This window comes from Salmo salar, chromosome ssa03, assembly GCF_905237065.1.
Source record: "Salmo salar chromosome ssa03, Ssal_v3.1, whole genome shotgun sequence".
Taxonomy (NCBI): Eukaryota; Metazoa; Chordata; class Actinopteri; order Salmoniformes; family Salmonidae; genus Salmo; species Salmo salar.
In genome coordinates this window covers 13,155,789-13,161,788 of record NC_059444.1, presented here as the reverse complement: position 1 = coordinate 13,161,788, position 6,000 = coordinate 13,155,789, and positions in this window count along the sequence as shown.

Sequence of the window (6,000 nt, the reverse complement as noted above, 5' to 3'; positions counted from 1 at the left end):
CAGTGTGTGTGACAGGTTAGTACAGTGGTGAACCTATAGGTCTTCAGTGTGTGACAGCTTAGTACAGTGGTGAACCTATAGGCCTTCAGTGTGTGACAGGTTAGTACAGTGGTGAACCTATAGACCTTCAGTGTGTGACAGGTTAGTACAGTGGTGAACCTATAGGTCTTCAGTGTGTGACAGGTTAGTACAGTGGTGAACCTATAGACCTTCAGTGGTGAACCTATAGACCTTCAGTGTGACAGGTTAGTACAGTGGTGAACCTATAGACCTTCAGTGGTGAACCTATAGACCTTCAGTGTGACAGGTTAGTACAGTGGTGAACCTATAGACCTTCAGTGTGACAGGTTAGTACAGTGGTGAACCTATAGACCTTCAGTGGTGAACCTATAGACCTTCAGTGTGACAGGTTAGTACAGTGGTGAACCTATAGACCTTCAGTGTGACAGGTTAGTACAGTGGTGAACCTATAGACCTTCAGTGTGACAGGTTAGTACAGTGGTGAACCTATAGACCTTCAGTGTGACAGGTTAGTACAGTGGTGAACCTATAGACCTTCAGTGTGACAGGTTAGTACAGTGGTGAACCTATAGACCTTCAGTGTGACAGGTTAGTACAGTGGTGAACCTATAGACCTTCAGTGTGACAGGTTAGTACAGTGGTGAACCTATAGACCTTCAGTGTGACAGGTTAGTACAGTGGTGAACCTATAGACCTTCAGTGTGTGACAGGTTAGTACAGTGGTGAACCTATAGGTCTTCAGTGTGTGACAGGTTAGTACAGTGGTGAACCTATAGACCTTCAGTGGTGAACCTATAGACCTTCAGTGTGACAGGTTAGTACAGTGGTGAACCTATAGACCTTCAGTGGTGAACCTATAGACCTTCAGTGTGACAGGTTAGTACAGTGGTGAACCTATAGACCTTCAGTGGTGAACCTATAGACCTTCAGTGTGACAGGTTAGTACAGTGGTGAACCTATAGACCTTCAGTGACAGTGGTGAACCTATAGACCTTCAGTGTGACAGGTTAGTACAGTGGTGAACCTATAGACCTTCAGTGTGACAGGTTAGTACAGTGGTGAACCTATAGACCTTCAGTGTGACAGGTTAGTACAGTGGTGAACCTATAGACCTTCAGTGTGACAGGTTAGTACAGTGGTGAACCTATAGACCTTCAGTGTGACAGGTTAGTACAGTGGTGAACCTATAGACCTTCAGTGTGACAGGTTAGTACAGTGGTGAACCTATAGACCTTCAGTGTGACAGGTTAGTACGGTGGTGAACCTATAGACCTTCAGTGTGACAGGTTAGTACAGTGGTGAACCTATAGACCTTCAGTGTGTGACAGGTTCGTAATTCTGAAAGGACAGCAACCGTAATACCAGTGCTCTCATGTAGGAGAGCACTTTTTGTAAAACACAAAGGGCCAGTGGTGTAGTGTACACAAAAAAAACACAAAAAGGCGCCTATGCAAAGCCCTTACTCTGTCACTCAGAAACTTCTTCCAGTGTCTGCCTGCCAGCTGAAAATCTTTGCCAGTATGTGCGTAGGCTACCTGACCTTCCCCCTCCAAAGCATAGGCTACTGTAGCATACTGACGATACAAGCGTGATTCAGAAATTAGGCAGAAATTTTGAATTAGGGAAAAATGGATTCACTTTTTCAATGCTAGTTACGGATACTATAGTCATCACGTTTCACATTGGATTTATTAACTACAAAAAGTGAAGACATGTTTTAATTCTGCACACACAAGCTTGTTAGCTAGCTCAACGTTCTTTTATTTTATTCTTATTTAACTAGACAAGTCAGTTAATAACAAAGTCTTATTTACAATGACAGCCTGCCCCGGCCAAACCCTAACCCAGACGACGCTGGGCCAATTGTGCGCCGCCCTATGGGACCCTCAATCACAAACGGTTGTGATACAGCCTGGAATCGAACCCAGGGTCTGTAGTGACGACTCTAGCACTGAGATGCAGTGCCTTAGATTGCTGCGCCAATCGGGAGCCCTGAACGTTAAGCCAACTCTCGGAAGTTCAAAAACATACAAAGTTCCTCCATAGACGCCACCCCTCTGTAGGCATAATTCTGTGGGACAAATTCAGATAATGCATGTCATAACAAGATGCCCAGCGCTTCAAGCCAAGCCTTCTCCTCTACCCTGTCTCACTTTCTCCCCACCTGAAAAATGTGTTACATCTTATGTCATACACTTGTCTGTCCATCACGCAAATATACAACTATGGCTTGCCTGCTCCATAGCAAGCTGCTCTAGCAGCACTTATTGGCGAAGTCATTTAACGTCAAGCTAATGAACTGTTACTTTTTTAGGGTTCGAACCGGTTCAGAACTGTATTTTGCTGGCCGGAGCAGTGAAACGGAACGAAACAATTATGGTTCTTTTCAGAACGAATCGATTGAAAGTGGTTTCAACCCCTGGTTTTCAGTGATATTCACCCAATAACCAAGTCGAGTACAGACTTAAAGGAATGAACAACAAAGACGGAATGCAATATGACATTTTATTAAATAGTTTGGGGAATTTGCCTCATCTCGGAGGGAAGATCCTCAGTCAGATGAAGTGACGGCAGGTAGCCCAATGCAGGGCTGCTGGCATCGAACCCCGCCACACACACACACACACACACACACACACACACACACACACACACACAGACAGACAGGGGAAAGGAGTTTCAATGACTGGCCTTAAGGTTATTATAGCTGGAGGTGTTGGAGGTGGATGGTTGTTGAAAATTGTTGCTGAAAAACAGCAGGTGAGAAAACGAGGGTAAGTTCTTATATTCCACCCCGTTCTTATATGCCACCCATGTTAGCAGTTCAGAACAATTGCAAGGTGTTCCGATATCTTTTTCAACTGTCCCATTATCTGGTTTTAATGTCCATTCTAGAATGCCCTTTTAGCCAATCAGAAAGGAGTATTCATCAATGCTGTGGTATAAATATAAGTAATGACACTCAAATTGAAAATCATTAAACGAAATAGGGATTTATATCAGCCTAATCGAGGAATAGATTACATCACACATTCCAGTGTTTAAACTTGTAATGCAGCTGCATGGGATTTCTACTAATGCAACTCAGTGCATCCAGTGGCAATGTCCACAGTAAGTATAACACCGCACTGATATGCTATGCGTTTGTCGCTTATTGCGGGTTAATGCTGATCTGATTGAATCCTGGCCTTAGTTGAATATCTTGAGCAATTTATGGCCAAGAATTGATCCATTCCTCCTTGTCTTGTTTGTGTGTGCAAACCTCAGAGAGACACAATCGCACACCTCAGAGAGACACAATCGCACACCTCAGAGAGACACAATCGCACACCTCAGAGAGACACAATCACACACCTCAGAGAGACACAATATCCACACCTCAGAGAGACACAATAGGACAAAGGGAACAAAACAACTGGAACGTTAAAGGCCCAATGCAGTAAAAAATGGGATTTGCCCGTGTTTTTATATATATTTACACACTATGACGTTGGAATAATACTGTGAAAATTATGATAATGCCCTTTTAGTGTAAGAGCTGTTTGAAAAGACTACCTGCAATTTCTGCCTGTTTTAGTGGGATGGAGTTTTGGCTTTCCATGGTGACCTCAACATGTGGTAAATTAGTTCATAGACCAATAAGAGAGTTCCAAACCTCTCTGCCAATAACAGCTACTTTTCAGTTTTCCCCTCCCCTACTCAGACCACTCCCAGACAGTCCTGGGAAAATTCTTGCTTGAGAAATTGCTCTTTGCTAAGAAGCTATTTTTTTTTGTTTTCAATTAAAATTGTCAAAAATAATCACAGTAAGGTACTTTATTGTTACTCAGAAATTATTTGATATTGATAATAGTGTATAAAGTGTACGTGTGTGGAACGTGGATTCATCTTGACATTAGACTACTTTAGATTTTTTGAAAACATCTAGCATCTAATATCTTGCGATGCTCTGCCTAAGTTTATAACCCACCAGGTGGCACCATGGTGACTGAACAAGAGACTGGGTTCCATTTCAAATTAAGTGATTTTACATCTGTGTGAATTACTTTTCAAAGGGAGCATTTTGTAATGAACCCAGCCTCTGTCCCAATTGTGGAAACGGCTTTTCTTAATCTTTCCAAGCTATGATTCCAACATTTCTGACTTCTACTCTTTCTTCCACGTGTTGGAACCAAGTTTTGATTTTTGATGGCTTGATTCCGAGACTTCTCTAGACCAGGTCTTTCCAGCCCTGTTCCTGGAGAGCTACCGTTTTGTCGGTTTTCACTCCAACCCTAATCCGATGCACCTGGTTCTAATAATGCACTGGTTGATAAAGCTGAATCATGTAAATTACAACTGTGGTTGGAGTGACCCTACAGGAGGGAAGCTCTCCAGGAACAGGGTTGGAGTGACCCTACAGGAGGGAAGCTCTCCAGGAACAGGGTTGGAGTGAAAACCTACAGGAGGGAAGCTCTCCAGGAACAGGGTTGGAGTGAAAACCTACAGGAGGGTAGCTCTCCAGGAACAGGGTTGGAGTGAAAACCTACAGGAGAGTAGCTCTCCAGGAACAGGGTTGGAGTGAAAACCTACAGGAGAGTAGCTCTCCAGGAACAGGGTTGGAGTGAAAACCTACAGGAGAGTAGCTCTCCAGGAACAGGGTTGGAGTGAAAACCTACAGGAGAGTAGCTCTCCAGGAACAGGGTTGGAGTGACCCTACAGGAGGGAAGCTCTCCAGGAACAGGGTTGGAGTGATCCTACAGGAGAGTAGCTCTCCAGGAACAGGGTTGGAGCCCTGCTCTAGACTCTCCCATGTAGGCAGGCGCACACCACACACACACACACACACACACACACACACACACACACACACACACACACACACACACACACACACACACACACACACACACACACACACACACACACACACACACACACACTGTTCCTTCCAAGAGAGCATGACACGCCAACACATGACCCCTACAAGCTGTGTAACAGCCAACAAAGCTACCATTCATTTCCATAAACACATGTACCCCTTATTTATAGAACTGTTCCAAGTCCAGGCCTGACGCACAATCTGGGGATGCCCACAAAGCCCCCTAATACAGTTAACAGTCAGGTCATTTGAACTTGACCTCAGACTGGCTTGAAATAACATGTGTTTTATGTAATTGCTAAAGGACCAGGGGTTATCCAAATATACAGCGCTGTTATGGTACTGCATCACTACTAGATCTTGCGAACATCCACTCATCAACTCTTCTCGTGACATGGTGACCTGATTCAAGTCTTGAGCAGTTTGAAGCTCTGTTATTCAGGCACTAATTTCGCCATTTGAACCCAAATTCGCTTTCTACTCATCTCGTGAATGGAGCTCTCACAGTTCAATGGGCTCTTTCTTCCACCTGTTCGATAACTTTTCTCCCACAGGAGCTTTATTGACCAAAAACGTTAGTGAACAGTCATTCGATTGGATGATAAAAATGTCATTGTATTTAACTGGGTAAAATAAAGGTGAAATAAGTATTTAAAACAAATGGTTGATTTTTGAACTGAAAAATACAAAATTGTTCTTATTATACTTTATTTGAGTGAAATAATTCATCCACCTGGCCTTAAGTGATCACAGGGATTGACTTAATTTCTCTCTGTTTATCACAAGACAATAACTAGCAGCGTCACACATCCTACCACTGCCACCAGATGTCATGCTTTTTTTGTATTCTCCACAAGTTCACATTGTCGACACGCCTGTTTCAACAACAACAACAACAGCAGCAGCAACAGGATTGTGGGTTTTGAACAACAGGAAATGTCGTGCAGATTTAAGTCTAGGAGAAATAATACGCTCACACTCATAGTAACGACGGGTTACAAAACCATTCTCATACCCCACAGATGAGCTGAGTTCATATTTCAGAAACCTCTTGCTTATTACATGTCATGTGATAGTATCCGGTTTCTCTCTGGAGTAACCTGACACACTACTAGACT